The sequence below is a fragment of the Micromesistius poutassou genome, assembly GCF_964030765.1.
Source record: "Micromesistius poutassou genome assembly, chromosome: 7".
In the NCBI taxonomy this organism is placed as follows: Eukaryota; Metazoa; Chordata; class Actinopteri; order Gadiformes; family Gadidae; genus Micromesistius; species Micromesistius poutassou.
The window spans coordinates 1,775,038-1,786,458 of NC_140277.1; positions in this window are offsets into that span (position 1 = coordinate 1,775,038).

Consider the following 11,421-nt stretch of genomic DNA (forward strand, 5'->3'; position numbering starts at 1 on the left):
CAGCCTTCACACTGTGAATATTAGCATGTTCCTAATCTGTACATAGCCTTGCGATGCAGAAGACAAACACGTTACACTGGAACAAGGCGCATTGACCAGAGATTCGTTCATTCATCCCCCCCCCCTCCCCCCCCCCCCCTCCCCTGTTCCAAGCATTTTGTGCAAAGGTGTAAATAAGCTTTAAGCTCCCAGTCCTCTGCATGAGGAGTAGAGAAAGTGACTCAGGTAGTTGAAACTTCAGGCTCGTCTTAGTTTCCTGCATGCCATCATGGTAAAGCCATACAGTAGGTGTATATAATTCAGAAGACTCTTTGAAGTATATTTTTATATATTTAAACTTTCCAAATACCTGGCATAAGGAAGAGTGATTGATATGAATGCATTGCGATGTCTCACGTGTCTTACACTGCAGATGCAGATTCCTGAAAAAGATTCAATAAAGAAATGCTTCTGACCATGATTTGAATACATTCTGCAATCAAAACAGTCAAGTCCACACAAATGAACCAGTCTTAACCAGATAACCAACCAGCCTTTTTATCAGAGTGCCCACGGTGGTTAAATTGAAGTGTTATGGGGAATGTCCTAACAGAAGTGTAACAATTAATATCACTTAAATGTTTGTTTCCGTATGTGAAATATCCACGACATCCACGACATGACACAAACCCTCGGTGTTTCCAAAATCAATATCGATAATCAGTAATATCATGTGCAAACTTTCACAAACCCTATAGATGCATCACATTATACTGGCAGAGGTGTCATAAAGGTTCGATTACCTAGAAATCCTTCAAGAGATAACTATCTACAGTAAAACTAGTAAAAGAATATCCAATATTTGCTCCAACAGCCTTCCTTGGACGAGGTGTTGAGGCGACGTGGCATGTGTAGATGAGTCAAGTAAACACTCAAACACTTTAATATGTTACTCAACGTGAAGCTGAGCTACACCATGAAGCTGAATAGTGTATGCATGGCTTGGAATCAAACTGACTTGACTGTCCTCACATTTTAGCCACCAATTTATAAGAAAAAAAAATGATCAGCGTCCCAATCTCATCTTTTACATTGTACAATCCCCTTTGCCTTTTGCTAAATAAATGTATATCCATTTGATTGCAACGGTTTAAGCACCCAGAGATCCACAACAGGCTGGATCATTCTCCCATTAAAGGATTTATTCAGCCCCTCCGTCATCTCTTGGGTGGAACATGCAGAGTTGGATCACAGGATGGAGCGGGACCAATGGAAACTGATCACAGAGCACTGGGTTTTGAACACACCATGGACTTGGGGCTGTGCTTTCTGCTTACTGTGCAGGTGGTTCTGTATCCGACGACAGCACCAGGGCACAAGGTAAAGAGAGCTGCTGCCTGTGACAGGTTGTCAAGGTAGACACGTTGCCATGGTCTCTGAATCAATAACATAACGACAATAACAACAATAACAACATGATCATACACACTAAATGATGATGATAATGCCATTGGCCCATCCGTGTTATCTTGGAAACAATGCCCTCGCTTTAGTGCATTGCACACTGTGTGTGGTCTGCTTGGATCAATTGTTTGTTTAGACTGCTGAACGCTTGCTAGGCAGCGATCTGAAGAAAAGGTCACGATAAAAAAATCCTTATTTTTCCATTCAAATTGATTTTAGACACATTAGCACAGAATGCAGAAGACTAAAAGCTCTTAAAGCTTTAAGGTATTATTTCCAGCATCAATGAGATCGAGGAATGGGTTTAAGAGCCTCTTCAGTGTGTTGTATTATTTGTGTGTGTGTGTGTGTGTGTGTGTGTGTGTGTGTGTGATCCTCATTGATCTTTTGTTCCACACCCATCATGAGTATTGTACTCCTGGCGTATGTCTTGTGTTGCTTGCATTGTGATGTAACTCCCAGCTAATGTATGCAAGTTAGTTATGGTTGCAAGTTGCACATTTATACCAATGATTGTACTTTTCTATTTATGTAAATAAAAGCTGCAGAAGAAAAAACTGACATGAACAGAGAGACAGAGAAAGACTTAAATAAAGAATATTTCCTAGGTTATCTTTCAAATGTTTCTGCTCGGTTGTTTTTTTGTTTAAATTCAAATATGAGCGAAGTAGACACAACATAATAATTTGAGGTCATGTTTAACATACAATCTTCTTCAATTTGATTGTTCATTTTGAGACAAAACAATTGAATTGAGACTCAACAATAAAAACAGTTTTTAGGAGAAATGTATGTGTTTCTGGATAGTATGATTTTCCATGAAATCATCCCAATATAATGTTTACAGGGTCATTTCTAACACCAAAAGAGCACAAACTACAAGCTCCTGGTGTAAGGAGGCATTTTTATAAATATATATAAACTTTGATCACAATTTTCATTTTCCGGTCTCTTCACGCACAAAAGAATCGCATAACCATTTGTCTTTTTTAGTAATTAATATTAATGGCAGTACTTCAGAGTGTCTTGGTGTTAATTGGTCCTAATGTGTTGTTTAGGATGTTAGTCATAGTGGGGGACATGTAATCGCATTCATTACGGAAAATATTCAGAGCCTAGCCGATGGAAATTGGCACACAACACTGAGTTCACTCACAGCGTTAAGAGCACATGGAGCCTTCCCCTGCAGGTCCTCTCATTACGGAGAGGAAAAACCTCAACTCCAATACGAGATTGAAGCCCAAACAGCCCTTCATAAAAACCCTATCCATCCAAACATATTACCCCACTATTTAACTCTCATTGGTGTATTGAGAAGAGGTCTTGCTGGTCTTCTATTTTCTAATTTACTATATATATATAGTATAGTATAGTATAGTACTACTATATATTATATATATAGTAAAGCATAATTGGAACATAAATAGTGAACATTTATGTATTTCGAAACTATTATAAATGGTGACACTTAAAATATAAAACTTACTAATGGCTTCATATTGTTATTCCATTTGCCCCAATCATATACTCTTCATTCTCAACGGCAAGTGTATTGAGAAGAGGTCTTGCTGATCTTCTATTATCTAATTTACTATATATATATATTATATATTATATATATATATATATATATATATATATATATATATATATATATATATATATATATATATATATATATATAGTATAGTATAGTACTACTATATAGTATATATAGTAAAGCATAATTGGAACATAAATAGTGAACATTTATGTATTTCGAAACTATTATAAATGGTGACACTAAAAATATAAAACTTACTAATGGCTTCATATTGTTATTCCATTTGCCCCAATCGTATACTCTTCATTCTCAACGGCAAGTGCTTTGGCAATACATTAACCATGTTTAAAAGACAGCTGATTCTAACAACCACCTCCCCAGGCATAAATAAGGCTTTTTTTTATCTGCCTTCATCCCTCTTGTATCCCATGTACAGCTAATGAGCAGCAGGCATACCAAAAGGTTCTCCTGGAACTGCACCCGAAACTACACACAAACGCTGATCTAAAGCATGTGTGTGTGTGTGTGTGTGTGTGTGTGTGTGTGTGTGTGTGTGTGTGTGTGTGTGTGTGTGTGTGTGTGTGTGTGTTTGTGTGTAAATGTGTGTGTGTGTGTGTGTGTGTGTGTGTGTGTGTGTGTGTGTGTGTGTGTGTGTGTGTGTGTGTGTGTGTGTGTGTGTGTGTGTGTGTGTGTGTGTGTGTGTGTGTGTGTGTGTGTGTGTGTGTGTGTGTGTGTGTGTGAGAAACAGGGCAGGTTTGATGTGGTTGTTGGGTAGACTTGGGTAGATGATGACACATTTTACTCCTAACATAATATGGTCCTTCAATTGATAGAGAGGGGTAGAGTTATGGGAGGGGTAGAGTTAAGGGAGGGGTAGAGTTATGGGAGGGTAGAGTTAAGGGAGGAGTAGAGTTAAGGGAGGAGTAGAGTTAAGGGAGGAGTAGAGTTAAGGGAGGGTAGAGTTAAGGGAGGAGTAGAGTTAAGGGAGGGGTAGAGTTAAGGGAGGGGTAGAGTTAAGGGAGGGGTAGAGTTAAGGGAGGAGTAGAGTTAAGGGAGGGTAGAGTTAAGGGAGGAGTAGAATTAAGGGAGGAGTAGAGTTAAGGGAGGGGTAGAGTTAAGGGAGGAGTAGAGTTAAGGGAGGAGTAGAGTTAAGGGAGGGGTAGAGTTAAGGGAGGGGTAGAGTTAAGGGAGGGGTAGAGTTAAGGGAGGAGTAGAGTTAAGGGAGGGTAGAGTTAAGGGAGGAGTAGAATTAAGGGAGGGGTAGAGTTAAGGGAGGGGTAGAGTTAAGGGAGGAGTAGAATTAAGGGAGGGGTAGAGTTAAGGGAGGGGTAGAGTTAAGGGAGAAGTAGAGTTGAGGGAGGAGTAGAGTTAAGGGAGGGGTAGAGTTAAGGGAGGAGTAGAGTTAAGGGAGGAGTAGAGTTAAGGGAGGGTAGAGTTAAGGGAGGAGTAGAATTAAGGGAGGAGTAGAGTTAAGGGAGGGGTAGAGTGAAGGGAGGAGTAGAGTTGAGGGAGGAGTAGAGTTATGGGAGGATAGAGTTAAGGGAGGGGTAGAGTTAATGGAGGAGTAGAGTTAAGGGAGGAGTAGAGTTAAGGGAGGGGTAGAGTTAAAGGAGGAGTAGAGTTAAGGGAGGGGTAGAGTTAAGGGAGGGGTAGAGTTAAGGGAGGAGTAGAGTTAAGGGAGGAGTAGAGTCAAGGGAGGAGTAGAGTTAAGGGAGGAGTAGAATTAAGGGAGGAGTAGAGTTAAGGGAGGGGTAGAGTTAAGGGAGGAGTAGAGTTAAGGGAGGGTAGAGTTAAGGGAGGAGTAGAATTAAGGGAGGAGTAGAGTTAAGGGAGGGGTAGAGTTAAGGGAGAAGTAGAGTTGAGGGAGGAGTAGAGTTAAGGGAGGAGTAGAGTTAAGGAAGGAGTAGAGTTAAGGGGAGAGATGGAGTTAAGGGAGGAGTAGAGTTGAGGGAGGAGTAGAGTTAAGGGGAGAGATGGAGTTAAGGGAGGAGTAGAGTTAAGGGAGGAGACACGGTTTTAACAGCTAACAATAAGAGAACCTCAATGTGCTGATGAGGTTGCTGAGGGGTGTGTTCTCATGTTCTCCCTGCAGTCATAGCGGTGTTAATCCTGTCCACCTCATTCCTCCTGCTGGCTCCTAAACCACCAGCACGGAATAGCGTTAAGTAAAATGAACCTTCATTTTAATGAACAATTATTCATTTCTGGCTTTCCATGGAAACGGTTATAGAATCATTTTTAAATATACTTTTGTCCAACGTCTCAACTGAATTAATTGATAAAAGTAATCAAAATACACTTTTTAGTCATTTGAATGAATTATTATTGAAATGATTGAAAATCACTTAAAATAACTTATGACTGCTATTCTGTTCTACAACTATTCAATTATAATATAGAATAGAATTTGGGGCTGCATTTTAAGGTTTACCTTGTCTGGTGCCCTTGAAAAAGATCCCATGTTCCAAGAATTATTCCTCTACGAGGGCTACAGGAAAACCCATAACCTTTTACAATGAAATGCTAATGCTAGCCATGAGTCAAACTTGAGCTCCACCTTTGCATATGAATTGTATCTCTAGTCATACATTTAGAGTCGGAGAGTGCTATAACATTCATAGATGAGATCCACCTTAAACTAAAGGTCCTTATTCAGAGTCTTATTCAGCAGTGGAAGCCTTACATCCATAATCATCATTTCTGTATTACAAAATATCCAACTTCCCATCTATTTTGTTTTGTTATGGGCCACAAACGTTGCGATTCAGGTCAACGATTTCAATTTAAACCGGTCACGACAATGAAAATCCTTAACAATCAACCGTATGGGAGGCATACGTAATACATAAAAATGACTGAGAAAAGCTCAATGTAAGAATAGCTTTTCATGGTCGCGCACACACACGCACGCACACACACTCACAGGCACGCACACACAAAAATACATTTATAGATTCTGCTGACTGGACCTAATAGGCTGCTAACCGTGACAATTTCCAGCAGCACCCACTGAAGACTCGTCCGTCTGCACACTTCCACACCGTCAAAGTGTTTCTATAAGACGCCACTGCGGCAGGGCTGGCTCTAGCTGCTTCCCACGGCTCAGGCGACCAGCCACGGTGCTATTGTTGTGCATGGCTTGTACACCAGAATGCATCATGGGATATTGTGTTGGCCATACTCAGTTGTAATGAGGGGACTCAAGGGACTTGTTGTGCCGTGAAATCCTAAATCTACACAAATGCACCGTAACCTTGTGAGAACGTTGTTAAGCCACGTCTCGCATGAGAAACACTGTGTCAGTTTTCAAACACAACAATGTCACCCCACACTGACAAATAATTTCACAATGGATTGACATTTAATTAACCAGGACCCCAAAAACATTAACATAACAACTAACCTTCCAATGCCCCTATGCTTCCAGAATGGAGGCACTCATTCCGGTGTGTCTCCCCACAGCGGTGGAGGTGGCTGTGGGGGTGGAGGAGGAGATGGTGGTGGCAGCAGCCCAGGGCACTGGAGACCAGCCACTGCAGCTATTGTCGTGTAGCTGATTGGACAGCCAGTCCCAGCATGTGTACATAGACACAAACGGTGACTGTGCGGCAGCGGTATATAAAAATACAGACAGCCAACAGATCAGATACAGCTGGCAGTCGAACAGATCAATTAAATGTGCAGCCAAGCACAACGCAGGACAACAAAGAGTCTACATTTTAATAAGATGTCTGCCTGTGTCTGTCTGTGTTCTCCTATGCAGCAGCATAGAGGAAGGGGGACGGCGTGGGGGCAACAGTACAGGGCCGCCTTGAGCGTCTGGCGTCAGTGTCGGCGTGCCACACCACACAGCAGCATAGTCACTGACAGAAGTTCATTAGAGGAGAAGACGCCTCCAGCAGAGCCGCCCGCAGTAGACTGCAGACTCCCCGCTGCACGGTGCACTAGGGCTGGGGGCTGTATGGGAGAGAGAGAGAGAGAGAGAGAGAGAGAGAGAGAGAGAGAGAGAGAGAGAGAGAGAGAGAGGGGGGGGGGGGGGGGGGGGCGGGGAGAGAGAGTGAGAGATGGTGAATAATAGTGAAAGATGAAGGGAGAGAAGGGAGAATACATACAGGAAGAGAAAGAAAAAGAGTATGCAAGGGAGAGAAAGAGAAAGAGAGAGAGAGAAAGAGAGAGGGAGTGAGAGAAAGAGAGAGAGAGATTGAGAGAGATAGACAGCGAGAGAGAGAGAGAGAGAGAGAGAGAGTGAGGGGGAAACAGCAGCAGCCAATCGAAAAGGAATTTGTAGTAGAGGTTGATTAGGTGAATTAAAATAAACCACAAACACGCTCGCAATTCTCTTAATGGTCCTCCGTAGGTGCAACACTTGTTCCCTACAGCTCTAAAGAGGATTGGTACATTACACCAACTATGAATAATGAAGAACTAAGCAATTATTTTGGGGTATGGCTGGAAGGTTTCTGGGGTTCTTGTTGGAGGCTTATTGGTCTGGGGAAATATTTACCACAGTGCATTTGATCCTTTGTTTCACCTGTAAACCCTCTCTGGTCAATCCCAAGACACAGCATCACCGGACGTGCACTTGTAACCAATTAATCACACAAACAAACATCACGCCTTGTTCTTTTCGGTCAATAAATGTGCCCAGAATGATGGAAGGTATAGTGTCGGGCCAAGAAACAAAGATTTCTACTCAGACAAGCTTCCTTTCATGTCGCATTTTCAGCACGTCCTCCATATCCCAGAGCCAACCGCACAGTTTCATTCTGCACTTCATCATAATTGATTATTATCTCTGGATGAAACTCAGTGTATCATTTTCATGTATTGTTTTAATCTTGCCCCTGGGGAGGACACTGGAAGGCCATATGTGAGATAGAGGAGTGATACAGTTACTATGTAAAAAAAAAAAAAATACCCTGAAGATTAGATTATAAAGCATCGTCAGAGTAGAGCGCAGAGCAATGGATCAGTTATTAGAAAATAAAAGAGGGCAGGAACGCTTTTTCACGGTTTCATGGCAACCTGTGTTAATGTTGAATACACTGAATGCTGGTTGACATGAGGAATGTTGAACACTGTTGGTTTCTACTGTTGTGCTAAAGCCTTGCCCCTCATTTGCGTGTAATGATTTTTAACGGCAGCTGGCATGGAACAGTCTGGTTTGTAAACAAGCCTTTTTGGAGACAGAAATGGAATTTCCATCTGTCTCAAAAGAAATAAAAGGTTATTGTTCACTCGCTCCATCGTTCACTCGATCCCGTGCTCATTCACTCAATCCCGTGCTCATTCACGTAAACCGTCCCTCACACACACACACACAAACAAATGCGCTGGATCCATTCAATGAACTTATGAGCAATAACAAAATGCATTTGTGTGAGTCAAAATTAATTATTAAAATCAGCTCTCGAAATACTGCTGCATAATGGTTTCATAATCTTGTCTAACAATAATTTGATTCATCCCTTCCATCACCAACACACCATATGCCTAAATGTCCAGTGAAGGTGGGTGGGTGCGTTAGGATCAGAGCGATGTTGATGCGGATTCAGTGTGTATATGAGGTATGTTTAATGTGTGTCTTTACGGTACTCCTTTGAAGAAGAATAGTGGCAAACAAACAGTGAAAAGCCCTCCGTGCTGAGTCGCAATATGTAGGCTCTCGTTAAAACTAAATTTAAAATAAACCCAGTTATTTTTGACGTTTTTGCAAGGCAGGGAGCTGATTGTGTGTGTGTGTGTGTGTGTGTGTGTGTGTGTGTGTGTGTGTGTGTCCCGTGTAACCCTGCACCACAGCACTGTAAACACGACAAGGTCTTCAGTTATCTGGAAACAAAACCTTTTGTGCAGTAGAAGGCTGAGAGAAACTGTGCTCCACTGGGGTTGGTTGAAGGGCTATAAAGGTTTTAATCCATCTTGCCAAAAGGCAAAGCAAAGATTCAATTAATTAAAAAAAATGAACATGGTTTACCTGGAAGACATAGCTCCTCACCAAACTAATACGATCAAATTGGCTGGGGACAATTTGTCTGGGGAAAATATTTAATATTTCTTCATCATTTCTTTAAAAGAAATCATAAAATCTCTCATGCAAAGGTCACATTGAGTGTCAGATTATTATTTTCTAATAATCATATATCTCATCTCCTGATGGCATTTGGTTAATATTGCATGTGTCATCACAACGTTATTTTGCACTCAAACAAACTGAGAGGGTACACAGAGCAGCGGTAGCACAAAAATATTAATCCCTGTGCAAGTAATCTCGTGGCGATGGATCTATTTTTTTTCTTCTTCTTTTCCATCTAAATGCATATGTGAGTTATTGCGTTTTGCTGTTCATTTCTTTTTGCATCCAGTGCGATTAAATGTTCCAACAGCCTCAGCCAAGTTCTATTTAAGCACCGCACATCCCTTGTGAGTCGGGGACGTAAAATGAAAACAGTGACCTCTCCGCCAGGCCGTGAAAACCTTATCTCAAAACCTTGTTCAAACCGTATTCTATACGGTTCTATACTACGGTGTTCCCGGCTGCTTCTCCAAAGCCTCCAGAGAACCGCCCCCGTGTCACATCCGTACTCGATGCACACCAGACGTCCCTGACAGTTTGTCGCACACCTCATGGTACGTATTAAAATTCAAGTCCATCAATTGTCAATTGTCTCTCTCAATCCCCCCGGTGAGAGAGTCACATAGCACTCTAATGGGCGGGCGGCCCTCCACCTCTCAGAGCTGACGTGGAGATTCAGGGGAGGTTGTGAGTGGCACCTAATCCCTGGAGGGGCTGTCATCCTCAGTTTCTCAGCACTGTTCGCACTGGAAGTGTCGGGTTGTGAGCCCTAGAAAGAGAGAGAGCGGGTCCGAGCAGTTAAATGCTGATGAAAGTGTAAATACTGTCTGGGTTGTTATTTCCCCCGATAGTTTCATTGGCTCCCATGTCACTGCAGGGGAACTCGTAAGTCACCCGGAGGAGTAGGGGCTCTGGTTGAAGGTTGTAAATACAGCGCCACCCGACATTTAAGCCAACCTGTTTATTAATTCATTGTGCTGAAGGCATCGTCAGGCGAGTGTGAGTGTGAGTGTGAGTGTGAGTGTGTGTGTGTGTGTGTTGCAGAGATTAAGACTGGAGAGTCAAAGCACATTTTTGGCACGTGATTAGCTTGCATTCAAAGGATGTAGTCTCATTTGTTCATAGCTCACAAACGTCAAATAATGTGTGCCACTGTGTGTGTGTGTGTGTGTGTGTGTGTGTGTGTGCGTGTGTGTGTGTGCGTGCGTGCGTGCGTGTGTGCGTGTGTGCGCGTGTGTGCGTGTGTGCGTGCGTGCGTGTGTGTGTGTGTGTGTGTGTGCGTGTGTGTGTGTGCGTGTGTGCTTGTGCTGATTGGAGCTTGCATAATGTATCAGCTTATTATTGTTCAAGACAGAGTCAGCAGATATAACTCTAGCGTATTTAATCTATTTTGGTTGAGAGAAGATGGCTTCATGAGGCTATGAAGGCTCTGAAGATTTTCCTCAACTCTGCAGTTTATTTTGCTTCATTTTATATCTTATGTATCCAATTCCAACACGGGTATGGCATTCATTTAGCCAAATGATCACTGCAATAATCAATAATCATTATCCTTTATATGAAAAAGGTGAATATTTTTGATAAACCATTATGTAATATCAATTTCTTTTACATATTCTCATGTGTTAGAGCTCTGTTGAATATGGCCCTAAACGACTGTTTCAGTACACACACACACACACACACACACACACATTTTTTATGTGTGTGTGTGTTTCTATTTTAAAGGAGAACTCAGCGATTTTTAACCCCATTATTATTTTCCTGAGGGTCACCCAATGTTGAGGGAAGCTAAAAAGCAGACGAAAATTGATTCGACCAAGCCAGAGATTTGCACTGGCTGCCGGTGCTGCAGAATAGCTATAACACTAACCTATGGGGGCAAGCTCTTTATCCGCTTTTGGGGCTTCTAAACACATTCAGAAAACCATTCCAAGACATTTAACACGAGTTGGTTCCTTATGAGACATCACCGTGCTCGTTTAACTCAAAGTGTGGCGAGTATCAACTTTTTTTTGCATGTAAACACTCACCGCAGATTACCCCGTGGACATATCCAGAAAGCCCTTACTAGGCGATAGCAGAACAGATGCACGCGGATACACAGCCACTGGCTAGTGGCCGGGAGCGCATCCGTTTGCCAGAGTTCTCCTTTAATTGTATGCCCTTGTCTTGGCCAAACGGCGCAGCCAGTGTGTCTGTCCAGCTGACACATGATTGGCATTACCGGGCTGGGTGAGAGCTGTGGCTGAGCGAGGAGGAGCAGGGAGATGAGCCAGGCTGAAGCAGCACGCATCAGCCCTAATCGGAGGAAACAAGAAGGCCATCGGGGAAACAGACTCAGTCACACTGAATACGTTTA